Raw genomic sequence first — 15,525 nt, forward strand, 5'->3', positions numbered from 1 at the left:
CAGAAAAACAACTTCAATTTCAGCCCTTTTCAACCTGAATGTTACAGTACTGCAACAGAAATACATAAGGGGCTTGTATAGAAAACCTAAAGGTAGTGTGCTCAGATGTGAGAACAGAGTGGGAACAAGGAGAAGAGAAAATACCCCCAGTTTCATGAAAATTGAATAGTGCTTTTGCTCAGAAAACGCAATTCATTTGGTGCCTAACACTGCGTGCACAGGGAAAGCTCAATTTTGGGAAATCGAAAGAGATTGTTATAACAGATGCACCATGCAAGGTGGAACCACCACATCTGTGGAGCAAAATTGGAATGAGGAGGGGAGATGATAGGCAAAGTTTCATTGAACTCCATTGGTGAAACTTTCTCAGAAAAGCAACTTCAATTTCAGCCGTTTTCAACCTGCACGTCAGAGTACTGCAACAGCAATACATAAGGGCTCTCTCTAATAAACCTAGTGGTAGAGTGCTCAGATGTTCGGATCAGAGTGGAAACTAGGAAAAGAGAAAATACCCCGAGTTTCATGAAAATACAGTGGTGCATTTGCTCAGAAGATGCAATTCAGTTGCAGCCTAATACTTCGTGCATAGGGAAAGCTCAATTCATGGAAATCGAAATAGTTTTTAATAACAGAAGTACCGTGCATAGTGGAACCACATTATCTGCATAGGAAAGCAGGAATGTGGAGGGGAGATGAAAGGCAAAGTTTCATTGAAATCCATTCGTGAAACTTTCTCAGAAAAGCAACTTCATTTTCAGCCCTTTCTACCTGCACATTAGAGTACTGCAACAGCAATACATAAAGGGCTTGTCTAGAAAACCTGTAGGTACATTGCTTAGATGTAAGGAATAGAGTGGGAATGTGGAAAAGAGAAAATACCCAGAGTTTCATGAAAAGTGAGTTGTGCATTTGCTCAGAAAATGCAGTTCAGTTGCTCCCTAACACTGTGTGCATAGAGAAAGCTCAATTCAGGGAGATTGAAACAGTTTGTGGTAAAAGAAGCACCAGGCATTGTAGAAGTACCACATCTGCAGAGCAAAGTGGGAATGAAGAGGGGAGATGGTAGGAAGTTTCATTGAAATCCATTCGTGAAACTTTCTCAGAAAAGCAACTTCAATTTCAGCCCTTTTCTACCTGCACGTTAGCGTACCTCAACAGCAATACATAATGGGCTTGCTTGAAAACCTAGAGGTTGAGTGCTCTGATGTTGCAAGCAGAGTGGGAACGAGGCGAAGAGAAATACCTCGACTTTCATGAAAACTGAGTCGTGCATTTTTTCAGAAAACGCAATTCAGTTGGTGCCTAACACTGTATGTATAGGGAAAGCTCAATTCAGGGAAATCGAAACAGTTAGTTATAACAGAAGCATCGTGCAAGGTGGAACGACCTCATCTGCGGAGCATAGTGGGAATGAGGAGGGGAGATGATAGGCAAAGTTGCATTGAAATCCATTCATGAAACGTTCTCAGAAAAGCAACTTCAATTTCAGCCCTTTTCAACCCACATGTTAGAGTACTGCAACAGCAATACATAAGGGGCTTGTCTAGAAAACCTAAATGTTATGTGCTCAGATGTTGCGATCAGAGTGGGAATGAAGAAAAGAGAAAATACCCCGAGTTTCATGAATATTCAGTCGTGCATTTGCTCGGAAAACGTAATTTACTTGCTGCATAACCCTGAGTCCATAGGGAAAATTCAATTCATGGAAATCGAAACAGTTTGAAATAACAGAAGCACCATGCATGGTGGAACCACCACATCTGCCTAGCAAACTTGGAATGAGGAGGTGAGAAGATAGGCAACGTTTCACTTAAATCCATTCATGAATCTTTCTCAGAAAAGCAACTTCAATTTCAGCCCTTTAAAAAAAAGCACGTTATAGTACTGAAACAGCAATACATAAGGGGCTTTTCTAGAAAACCTCGAGGTACAGTGCTTAGAAGTAAGAAATAGAGTGGGAACGAGGAAAAGAGAAAATACCCCTAGTTTCATAAAAATTGAGTGATGCATTTGTTCAGAATACGCAATTCAGTAACTGCCTAAAACTGCGTGCAGAGGGAAAGCTCAATTCATGGAAATCAAAACAGTTTGTTATAACAGAAGCGCCATGCATGGTGGAACCACCATATCTGCGGAGCAAACTGGGAATGAGGAGGTGAGATGATAGGCAAAGTTTCATTCAAATCCATTCGTGAAACTTTCTTTGAAAAGCAACTTCAATTTCAGTCCTTCTCAACGTGCACGTTAGAGTACTGCAACAACAATACATAAGGGCTTGTCAAGAGAACCTGGAGGTAGCGTGCTCAGATGTGGGGAGAAGAGTGGGAATGAGGAAAAGAGAAAATACTCCGAGTTTCATGAAAATTCAGTGGTACACTTGCATAGAAAACGCAATTCAGTTGCTGCGTAACACTGCGTGCATAGGGAAAGCTCAATTCAGGGAAATCTAAACAATTTGTTATAACAGAAGCACCGTGCATGGTGGAACCACCACATCTGCGGGGCAAAGTGGGAATAAGGAGGGGAGATGAGAGGCAAAGTTTCATTGAAATCCATTTGTGAAACTTTCTCAGAAAATCAACTTCAATTTCAGCCCTTTTCAACCTGCATGTTAGAGTACTGCAACAGCAATACATAACAGGCTTGTCTATAAAACCTAAAGGTAGAGAGCTCAGATGCTGTGAGCAGAGTGGGAATGAGGAGAAGAGAAAATACCCCGAGTTTCATAAAAATTTATCCGTGCATTTGGTCAGAAACGCAATTCATTTGCTGCGTAGTACCACGTGCATAGGGAATGCTCAATTCATGGAAATCGAAATAGTTTGTTATAACAGAATAACCGTGCATGGTGGAAACACCACATCTGCCTAGCAAACTAGCTATGAGGAGGTGAGATGATAGGCAACGTTTTATTGAAATCCACAGGTGAAACATTCTCTGAAAAGCAACTTCCATTTCAATTCTTTTTCAACCTGCATGTTAGAGTACTGCAAAAGCAATATATAAGGGTTTTCTCTAGAAAACCTATACGTACAATGCTCAGATGTAAGGAGCTGAGCAGAAACTAGTTAAAGAGAAAGTACCCCGAGTTTCTTGAAAATATATTCTTGCATTTCCTCAGAAGACGTAATTCAGTTGCGGTCTAACACTTCGTGCATAGGGGAAGTTCAATTCATGAAATTGAAATAGTTTTTAATAACAGAAGTACGATGTATGGTGGAACCACCATTTCTGTGGAGGAAAGCGGGAATGTGGAGGTGAGATGACAGGCAAAGTTTCATTGAAATTCATTCGTGGAACTTTCTCAGAAAAGCAACTTCAATTTCAGCCCTTTTCAACTGCACATTAGAGTACTGCAACAGCAATACATAAAGGGCTTGTCTAGAAAACTTGGAGGTACAGTGCTTAGATGTAAGGAATAAAGTGGGAACAAGGAAAAGAGAAAATACTCCGAGTTTCATGAAAAGTGAGTCGTGCATTTGCTCAGAAAATGCAGTTCATTGCTCCCTAACACTGCGTGCATAGAGAAAGATCAATTCAGGGAAATCAAAACAGTTTGTTATAAAAGATGTAACACGCATTGTAGAACCACCACATCTGCAGAGGAAAGTGGGAATGAGGAAGGGAGATGATAGGCAAAGTTTCATTGAAATCCATTCATAAAACTTTCTCAGAAAAGCATCTTCAATTTCAAACCTATTCAACCTGCACGTTAGAGTAGTGCAACAGCAATACAAAAGATGCTAGACTAGAATACCTGGAAATAGAGTGCTCAGATGTTGGGAGCAGTGTGGGATTGAGGAAAAGAGAAAGTACCAAGTGTTTCATGGAAATACAGTAGTGCATTTGCCCAGAAAATGCTATTCAGTTGTTGCCTAACACTGTGCATAGGGAAAGCTCAATTCAAGGAAATCGAATCAGTTTGTTATAACAGAAGCCCCGAGCATTGTGGAACCACCACATATCCGTACCAAAGCGGGAATGAGGAGGGAACATGGTAGGAAAGTTTCATAGAAATTCATTGGTGTAACTTTCTCAGAAAAGCAACTTCAATTTCAGCCCTATTCATCTGCACATTAGACGAATGGAATAGCAATAGAAAAGTTGCTTGTCTAGAAAACCTGGAGGTAGAGTGCTCAGATGTAGGGAGCAGAGTGGGAATGAGGAAGAGAGAAAATTCTCTGACCTTCATGGAAATTGAGTCGTGCATGTGCTCAGAAAACACAATTCTGTTGCTTCGTATCACTGCGTGCATACGGAAAGGTCAATTCATGGATATCGAAACAGTTTGTTACAACAGATGCAGAGCTCTGTCATTGTGTAACCACCACTTTTGCAGAGAAATGTGGGATTGAGGAGGGAAGATGATAGGCAAAGTTTCATTGCAATCCATTCGTGAAACTTTCTCAGAAAAGCAATTTAAATTTCAGCCCTATTCAACCAGACATTAGAGTACTTCAACAGCAATACGAAACGTGCTTCTCTAGAATACCTGGAGGTAGAGAGCTCAGATGTTGTGAGGAGGGTGGGAACGAGGAAAAGAGAAAGTTCTCAGAGTTTCATGGAAATTCAGTCGTGCATTTGCTCAGAAAACTTTATTCATTTGCTGCCTGACACTGCGTGCATAGGGAAAGCTCAATTCATCAAAATCAAAACAGTTTGTTATAACAAAAGCACCATTCATGGAGGAACCATCTCATTTGTGGAGCAAAGTGGGAATGAGGAGGAGAGTTGAAAAGCAAAGTTTCATTGAAATCCATTCGTTAAACTTTCTCAGAAAATCATCTTCAATTTCACCCCTATTCATCCTGCCCGTAAGAGTACTGCAAGACCAACACAGACAGGGTTGTTTAGAAAACCTAGAGGTAGAATGCTCTGATGATGGCAGCAGAGTGTGAACGAGGAAAAGAGAAAATACCCAGAGTTGCAAGGAAATTCAGTCGTGCTTTTGCTCAGAAAAAGCAATTCAGTTGCATGCTCAAAACACTAGAAAAAATAGGGATAGTGGGAATGTTCCTTAGCATTGTAAAGGCCATCTACGCTAAGCTCATGGTGAATACCATTCTAAATGGTGAAAAACTGAAAGCATTCAGTCTAAAATCTGGAACAAGGCAGGGATGCCCTCTTTCACCACTTCTTTTCAATAACGTCCTTGAAACTCTAGCCAGAGCAATTAGACAGACCAAAGAAATTAAAGGGATACGAATTGGAAAAGAAGAACTCAAACTCTCCCTATTTGCTGATGATATGATTATATACTTAGAGGACCCAGGAATTTCCACCAGAAAACTCTTAGAACTCATAAGTGAATTTAGTAAAGTAGCGGAATATAAGATCAATGCTCATAAATCTAATGCACTTTTATACATAAGTAATGAATCTTCAGAAAGAGAAGTTAGGAAAACTACCCCATTCACAATAGCCTCGAAAAAGTAAAATACTTGGGAATCAATCTCACAAAAGAGATGAAAGAACTCTGCAATGTGAACTACAAAACACTAAAGAAAGAAATTAAAGAACACCTTAGAATATGGAAAGATCTCCCATATTCCTGGATAGGCAGAATTAATATTGTCAAAATGGCCATACTACCAAAAGTGCTATACAGATTCAATGGAATTCCAATTAAAATCCCAATGACGTACCTTACAGAAATAGAACAAGCAATCATGAAATTCATCTGGAAGAATAAGAAACCCAGAATAGCTAAAGCAATCCTTCGCAGAAAAAATGAAGCAGGGGTATTGCAATACAAGAACTTCAACTATACTACAAAGCAATAGTAACAAAAACGGCATGGTATTGGTACTAAAATAGACAGGTAGATCAATGGTACAGAATAGAGGACACGGACATAAACCCAAATAAATATAATTTTCTCATACTAGACAAATGTGCCAAAAATATGCAATGGAGAAAAGATAGCCTCTTCAACAAATGGTGCTGGGAGAATTGGAAATCCATATACAACAAAATGAAACTAAACCCATATCTCTCACCGTGCACAAAACTAAACTCAAAATGGATTAAGGACCTCAGAATCAGACCAGAGACCCTGCATCTCATAGAAGAAAAAGTAGGTCCAGATCTTCAACATGTCAGATTAGGACCAGACTTCCTCAACAGGACTCCCATAGCACAAGAAATAAAAGCAAGAATCAATAACTGGGATAGATTCAAACTAAAAAGCTTTCTCTCAGCAAAGGAACCTATCAGCAATGCAAAGAAAGAGCCTACAGAGTGGGAGAAAATCTTTGCCAATCATACTTCAGATAGAGCACTAATCTCCAGAATCTATAAAGAACTCAAAAAACTCAACACCAAGACTACAAATAACGAAATCGACAAATCATCTAAGGAAATGAACAGACACTTCACAGAAGAAGATATGCAAGCAATCAACAAACATTTGGAAAAATGTTCAACATCTCTAGTAATAAAAGGAATGCAAATCAAAAGCACGCTAAGATTCCATCTCACACCAATTAGAATGGTGATTATCAAGAATACAAGCAACAACAGGTGTTGGCGAGGATGTGGGGGAAAAGGTACACTCATACATTGCTGGTGGGATTGCAAATTAGTGCAGCCACTCTGGAAAGCAGTGTGGAGATTCCTTAGAAAACTTGCAATGGAACCACCATTTGACCCAGCTATCCCACTCCTTGACCTATACCCGAAGGACTTAAAATCAGCACACTACAGAGATGCAGTCACATCAATGTTCATTGCTGCTCAATTCACCATAGCCAGATTGTGGAACCAACCTAGATGCCCTTCAGTTGATGAATGGATAAAGAAACTGTGGCATATATATATATATATATATATATATATATATATATATATATACACACTGGAATATTACTCAGCCATGAAGAATTATAAAATTATGGATTTGCAGGAAAATGGATGAAATTGGATAATATCATGGTAAGTGAGATAAGCCAATCTCAAAAAGCAAGGGAAGAATATTGCTGATAAGTGGATGATGATACATAATGGGGCATGGGAGGGGTTAGATTTAGGGTTAGAGTTAGGGTTAGGGAGGGGGCAAGAATAGGGAAGGAAGAACTCTATAGAAGAAAATGATGAATGGGAGGGGTGGGGGGAAGGGAAAAAATAACAGAAGAAATCCACCAACATTACCCTATGTAAATTTATGATTACACAAATGGTATGCCTTTACTCTATGTACAAACAGAGAGACAACATGTATTCCATTTGTTTACAATAAAAAAAATTTGGCATGAGGATGGTGAGAGACAGTAAAAAGAGAGTTGATTAAAAAAAAAAAAGAAAAGAAAAGCAATTCAGTTGCTGCCTAACACTGCATGCATAGGGAAAGCTCAATTCATAGAAATCGAATCAGTTTGTTATAACAGAAGCACCGTGCATGGTGGAACCACCACATCTGTGGAGCAAAGTGGGAATGAGGAGAGGAGATTATAGGCAAAGTTTCATTTCAATCCATTGGTGAAGCTTTCTCAGAAAAGAAAGATCAATTACAGCCCGATTCATCCTGCACATTAGAGTACTGCAACAGAAATAAAAAACGTGCTTGTCTAGAAATCCTGGTAGTAGAGTGCTCAGATGTTGGGATCAGATTGGGAATAAGGAAAAGAGTTAATTTTCAGAGTTTCATGGAAATTCAGTCATGCATTTGCTCAGAAAACGCTATTCAGTTGCTGCCTTACACTGCGAGCATAGGGAAAACTCAATTCATGGAAATCAAAACAGTTTGTTATAGCAGAAGTACCTTGCATGGTGGAACCACCACATTTGCAGAGAAAAGTGGTAATGAGGAGAGCAGATGATAGGCAAACTTTCATTGAAATCCGCTCTTGAAACTTTCCCAGAAAAGAAACTTCAATTTCAGCCCTATTCAACCTGCACGTTGGAGTACTGCAACAGAAATACAAAAGGTGCTTGTCTAGAAAACCTGGAGGTACAGTGCTCAGATGTAGGGAGAAGAGTGGGAATGAGGAAAAGAGGAAATTCCCAGAGTTTCATGGAAATACAGTCGTGCAATTGCTCAGAAAATGCAATTCAGTTGCTGCCTAAACCTGCGAGAATAGGGAAATCTCAATTCATGGAAATCGAAACAGTTTGTTATAAAGAAGCACCGTGCATGGTGGAACCACCACATCTGTGGCACAATGTGGGAATGAGGAGGAGAGATGATCGAAAACGCTTCAGTGAAATCCATTCGTGACTTTTTCAGTAAAGCAACTTCAATTACAGCCCTATTCAACCTGCAAGTTAGAGTACTGCAACAGCAATAAAAAAGGTGCTTTTCTAGAAAACTTGAAAGTAGAGTTCTCAGATGTTGGAGCAGAATTGGAACGAGGAAAAGAGTTAAGTCTCAGAGTTTCATGGAAATTCAGTAGTGCATTAGCTCAGAAAATGCTATTCAGTTGCTGCCTTACCCTGGGAGAATAGGGAAAGCTCAATTCATGGTTATCGAAACAGTTTGTTATAACACAAGCACAGTGCATGGTGGAACCACCACAACTGCGGAGCAAAATGGGAATGAGGATGGGAGATGATAGACAAAGTTTCATTGAAATCCATTCGTGAAACTTTCTCAGAAAAGCAACTTCAATTTCATCCCTATTCAACCTGCACTTTAGAGTACTGCAACAGCAATACAAAAGGTGCTTGTCTACAAAACCTGGATGTAGAGTATTCCGATGTTGGGAGCAGAGTGGGAATGAGGAAAAGAGAAAATTCTCAGAGTTTCATGAAAATTTAGTTGTGCATTTGCTCAGAAAATGCTATTCAGTTGCTGCCTAACACTGCATGCATAGGGAAAGATCAATTCATGGAAATCGAAACAGTTTGTTATAACAGACGCACAGTGTATGGGGAACCACCACATCTGTGGAGTAAAGTGGAATGAGGAGCAGAGATAATAGCAAAGTTTCGTTGAAATTCATTCGTGAAACTTTCCCAGAAAAGCAACTTCAATTTCAGCCCTATTCAACCTACACGTTAGAGTACTGCAACAGCAATACAAAATGTGCTTTTTGTGTGGGCGTCCGGAATTCTATCCAGTGCTTGACAAAGATCCTCTGGAGGATGATTGCAAAGGCTCATCCTAAAAGGAATTGCCGGATGTTTTGCTCCGAAGCATGGTGTTTTCTCTGATAATACATTACTCATTTCAGTCTGAACGGATTGCTTAAGGGGATGAGGGGAATACAACAAAAATTCCAGAAAATATTACCTTCAATCTGAAAAACAATGGGTCTTTACCACTAACAAATTAGAAATAATTTTGCAACCATGCAATGAGTCCCTGAAAGCTTTTGCAGAAAATAGTTGTAGATCTGCCCTTGTCTCCAACAGGCTGGTTAAATTTTAACGATGGTTTTGTTCATGTGTGGTGGTGAGGTAAGAGAATAAGTTTTCACAACATTCCTTCCTTCCTACAAAGAATATGTCACCCCTATAATAAACATTGGTATACAATTACAATTGGGACCACTGCCCTACTGTAACCCTTAACTCAGCATTTAGATATTAACCAGATGGACCTAGTAGAGATGGTCACATGAGATTACTTGTCTATTGTTTTAACTGCAAGAATAATAAGAATAGTCTTAGGTCACATAGAGTTTAGATATTAAGGAAGTAAATATTTTATTAGCTCATCGACGTAGTTAGATATTCTTAAAACAATTGTGATTAGGTAAGGATAACCTGTTAGGTTACTGTTTTCTCATAATTTTTCTGTTCATTGTTAAAAACAATTTCTGCCTATGCTTTGGAAACTACTTTAATATTAACCCCAAGACTGCCATTATAGCTTGAAGAAAAATGTATATAAACCCAGCCTTCCCCAGAATAAAGTGGGATTGATGGCACCAGAACTAGAGTCTGTGTCTTTCATTCTCCATCCATCGCCGATGCTGTCTCCTCGCGCCCCGTTTACCGGTGTGGGACCCATAGACTCCTAGTAGGGCTGGACTCCAGCAACTTGTATAGAAAAAATGCAGAGTGCTCAGATGTTGGGAGCAGAATGGGAATGAGGAAGAAGTTAATTTTCAGAGTTTCATGGAAATTCAGTCTTGCATTTGCTCAGAAAACACTCTTCACTTGCTGCCTTACACTGCGAGCATAGGGAAAACTCAATTCATGGAAATTGAAACAGTTTGTTATAACAAAAGCACCATGCATGGTGAAACCACCATATCAGCAGAGAAAAGTGGAAATGAGGAGGGGAGATGATAGGCAAAGTTTCATTGAAATCCACTCGTGAAACTTTCCCAGAAAAACATCTTCAATTTCAACCCTTTTCAACCTTCACATTAGAGTACTACAACAGCAATACAAAAGGTGCTTGTCTAGAAAACCTGGAGGTAGAGGGCTCAGATATTGGGAGCTAGTGGGAATGAGGAAAAGAGTTAATTCTCAGAGTTTCTTGGAAATTCAGTCGTGCATTTGCTCTGAAAACGCTATTCAGTTGCTACCTAACACTGCACACATAGGGAAAGCTCAATTCATGGAAATCAAAACAGTTTGTTATAACAGAAGACCCATGCATGGTGGAACCACCACATCTGCAGAACAAAGTGGGAATGAGGAGCGGAGATGATAGGCGAGGTTTCATTGAAATTCATTCGTGAATCTTTCTCAGAAAAGCAATTCAATTTCGGTCCTATTCAACCTGCACCTTAGAGTACTGCAACAGCAATACAAAAGGTGCTTTTCTAGAAAACCTGGAGGTAGAGTGCTCAGAATTTGGGAGCAGAGTGGGAATGAGGAAAAGAGTTAATTATCAGAGTTTCATGGAAATTCTGTCATGCATTTGCTCAGAAAACGCTATTCACTTGCTACCTTACACTGGGAGAATAGGAAAAACTCAATTCATGGAAATCGAAACAGTTTGTTATAACAGAAGCACCATGCATGGCGGAACCACCACATCATCAGAGAAAAGTGGGATTGAGGATGGAAGATGATAGGCAAAGTTTCATTGAATTCCACTCGTGAAACTTTCCCAGGAAAACATCTTCAATTTCAACCCTATTCAACCTGCACCTTAGAGTACTGCAACAGCAATACAAAAGGTGCTTGTCTAGAAAACCTGGAGGTAGACTGCTCAGATGTTGGGAGCAGAGTGGCAACATGGAAAAGAGTTAACTCTCCGAGTTTCGTGGAAATAGAGTAGCGAATTTGCTCAGAAAAATCAATTCAGTTGCTTCCTAACACTGCGTGCATAGGGAAAGCTCATTTCATGGAAATCGAAACAGTTTGTTATAAACGAAGCTCCGTGCATGGTGGAACCACCACATCTGCGGAGCAAAGTGGGAATGAGGAAGGGAGATGATAGGCATAGTTTCATTGAACTCCATTAGTGAAACTTTCTCAGAAAATCTACTTGATATTCAGCCCTATACATCCTGCACGTTAGAGTACGGCAACAGCAATACATGCGAAGCTTGTCTAGAAAAACTGGAGTTAGAAAGTTCAAATGTTGGGGAAGAGACAACTAGAAAAAGAGAAAATACCCAGAAATCATTGAAATTCAATCGTGCCTTTGCTCAGAGGACGCATTCAGTTGCTGCCTAACACTTCATGCACAGGGAAAGCTCAATTCATGGAAATCGAAACAGTTTGTTATAACAGAAGCACCGTGCATGGTGGAACCACCACATCTGTGGAGAAAAGTGAGAAGCAGGACGGGAGATGGGAGGCAAAGTTTCAATGAAATCCATTCATGAAACTTTCTCAGAAAAGCAATTTCAATTTCAGCCCTATTCAACCTGCACGTTAGAGTACTGCAACAACAATACATAAGGAACTTGTCTAGAAAACCTGAAGATAGAATGCTCAGATGTTGGGAGCAGAGTGAGATCGAGGAAAAGAGAAAATACCCAGAATTTCATGGAAATTCAGTCGTGCATTTGCTCAGAAAATGTAATTAAGTTCCTGTCTAACACTGTGTGCCTAAGGAAAGCTCATCTCAAGGAAATCAAAATAGTTTGTTATAATAGAAGGACCCTGCATGGTGGAGCCACCACATCTGCAGAACAAAAGGGAATGAGGAGGGTAGATTATATGCAAAGTTTAATTGAAATACATTCTTGAAACTCTCAGAAAAGCAACTTCAATTTCAGCCTTATTCCTCCTGCATGTTAGAGTACTGGAAGAGCAGTACATAAAAGGCTTCTCAAGAAAACCTGAGCATATAAGTGCTCATGTGTTGGGGGAATAGTGGGAATGAGGAAAAGAAAAACACCCAGAGTTTCATGATATCCAATCTAGAACTTGCTCAGAAAAGGCAATTATGTTGCTGCCTACCACTGCGTGCAGAGGGAAAGCTCAATTCATGGAAATCAAAACAGTTCGTTTTAACAGAAGCACCATGGATTGTGGAAACATCAGACTGAAGAGCAAAAGAGAATGAGGAGGGTAGATGATAGGCAAAGTTTAATTGACATCCATTCGTGAAACTCTCTCAGAAAAGCAACTTCAATTTCAGGCCTATTCAACCTGCACATTAGATACTACAACAGCAATACATAAGTGGCTTGTCTAGAAAACGTAGAAGGAGAATACACAGATGTTGGGAGCAGAGTGGGAAGGAGTTAAAGAGAAAATATCCAGAATTTCATGGAAATTCGGTCATGTATTTGCACAAAAAATGCAATTCCGCTGCTGCCTAACACTGCGTGCATAGGTAACCTCAATTCATGGAAAATGAAACAGTTTGTTATAACAAAAGCACTGTGCATGGTGGAACCAACACATCTGTGGAGCAAAGTGGGAATGAGGAGGGGAGATGATAGGCAAAATTTCATTGAAATCCATTTGTGAAACTTTCTCAGAAAGCAAATTCTATTTCAGCCATTTTCATCCTGCTTGTAAGAGTATTGCAACAGCAATACATAAAGGGCTTGTCAAGAAAACCTGGTGGTAGAGTGCTCAGATGTTGGGGGCAGAGTTGTATTGCGAAAAGAAGAAAATTCCCTGTTTCACGGAAATCCAATCGTGCATTTGCTCAGAAAATGCAATTAAGTTGCTGCCTACCACTGCATGCATAAGGAAAGCTCAATTCATGGAAATCGAAAATTTTGTTACAACAGAAGCACCTTGCATGTTGGAACCACCACGACTGTGGGGCAAGTTAGATTGAGGAAGGGAGATTATAGGCAAAGTTTCATTGAAATCCATTTGTGAAACTTTCTCAGAAAAGCAACTTCAATTTCACCCCTATTCAACCTAGACGTTAGAGTACTGCAACAGCAATATATAAGGGGCTTGCCCAGAAAATGTGGAGGTACAGTGTTCAGTTCTTGGGGGCAGAGTGGTATTGAGTAAAAGAGAAAATTCCCACAGTTTCATGGAAATCCAGTCGTGCATTTGCTCAGAAAACACAATTAAGTTGCTGCCTAACATTGCATTCATAGGGAAAGCTCACTTCATGGAAATTGAAACAGTTGGTTATAACGGAAGCAACGTGCATGGTGGAACCACCACATCGCAGAGCAATGTGAAATTGAGGAAGGGAGGTGGTAGGCAACGTTTCATTGAAATCCATTCGTGAAACTTTCTCAGAAAAGCAACTTCAATTTCAGGCCTAATGAACCTGCACATTAGAGTACTGAAACAAAAATACATACTAGACTTGTCTAGATAACCTGGAAGTAGAGTGTGCAGATGTTGGGGGCAGAGTGGGAATGAAGCAAAGAGAAAATGCCCAAAGTTTCTTGGAAATTCAGTCGTGCATTTTCTCAGAAACGCAATTCATTTGCTGCATAAAACTGCGTGCATATGGAAAGCTCAATTCATGGAAATCAAAACAGTGTGTTAAACAGAAGCACCATGCATGGTGAAACCACCACATCTGCGGAGGAAAGTGAAAATGAGGAGGGGAGATGAAAGGCAAATTTTCATTGAAATCCATTTGTGAAACTTTCTCAGAAATGCAAGTTCATTTTCAGGCCGATTCAATCTACACCTTAGAGTATTGCAACAGTAATACATAACGTGCTCGCCTCGAAAACCAGTAGGTAGAGTGCTCAGATGTTGGGAGCATATTGAGAATGACGAAAAGAGAAAATTCCCAGAATTTCAAGGAAATTCAGTCGGGTATTTGCTCAGAAAACGCAATTCAGTTGCTGCCTAATACTGTGTGCATATGGAAAGTTGAATTCATGGAAATCGAAACAGTTTGTTATAACAGAATCACTGTGCATGGTGGAACCAAAACGTCTATGTAGCAAAGTGGGTATGAGGAGGGGAGATGATAGGCAAAGTTTCATTGAAATCCATTCGTGAAACTTTCTCAGAAAAGCAAGTTAAATTTCAGCCCTATTCAACCTGCAATTTGAGTACTGCAAGAGCAATACATAAGGGCCCTGTCTAGAAAACATGGAGGTACAGCGCTCAATTCTTGGGGGCAGAGTGGTACTGAGAAAAAGAGAAAATTCCCACAGTTTCATGGAAATCCAGTCGTGCATTTGCTCAGAAAACGCAATTAAGTTGCTGCCTAACACTGCGTTCGTAGGAAAGCTCCATTCATGAAAATTGAAACAGTTTGTTATAACAGAAGCACCGTAGATGGTTGAACCAACATGTCTGCATAGCAAAGTGGGAATGAGGAGGGGAGATGATAGGCAAGGTTTCATTGAAATCCATTCATGAAACCTTCTAAAAAGAGCAACTTCAATTTCAACCCTATTTAACCTGCACGTTATAGTACTGCGACAGAAATACATGAGGGGCTTGTCTAGAAAACCTGGAGGTAGAGTGCTCAGATACTGGGGGCAGAGTGGGAATGAGGAAAGTGAAAATACCCAGAATTTCATGGAAATTCAGTCGTGCATTTGCTCAGAAAATGCAATTCTATTTCTGCCTAACACTGTGTGCGTAGGGAAAGCTGAATTCATGGAAACAGAAACAGTTTTTTATAACAAAAGCCCCATACATGGTGAAACCACCACATCTGCGGAGCAAAGTAAGAATGAGGAGGGGAGATGATCTGCCAATTTTCAGTGAAATCCATTCGTGAAACCTTTTCAGAAAAGCAACTTCAATTTCAGTCCTATTCAACCTGCCCGTTAGAGTACTGCAACAGCATTACATAAGGGGTTTCTCCAGAAAAACTTGAGGTAGAGTGCTAAGATGTTGAGGGCAGAGTGGTATGAGTAAGAGAAAATTCCCAGAGTTTCATGGAAATCCAGTCGTGCATTTGCTCAGAAAACGCAATTCAGTTGCTGTCTAATACTACGTGCATAGGGAAAGATCATTTCATGGAAATTGAAACAGTTTGTTATAACAGAAGACCCGTGAATGGTGGAAACACCACATGTGCGGTGCATAGTGGGAATGAGGAGGTGAGATGATAGGCAAAGTTTCATTGAAATCCATTCGTGAAACTTTCTCAGAGAAGCAAATTGATTTTCAGCCCTATTTAACCTGCATGTCAGAGTACTGCAATAACAATACATGAGGATCTTGTCTAGAAATCCTGGAGGTAGAGTGCTGAGATGTTGGGAGCAGTGTGGGAACGAG

This window comes from Sciurus carolinensis, unplaced genomic scaffold (genome assembly GCF_902686445.1).
Source record: "Sciurus carolinensis unplaced genomic scaffold, mSciCar1.2, whole genome shotgun sequence".
In the NCBI taxonomy this organism is placed as follows: domain Eukaryota; kingdom Metazoa; phylum Chordata; class Mammalia; order Rodentia; family Sciuridae; genus Sciurus; species Sciurus carolinensis.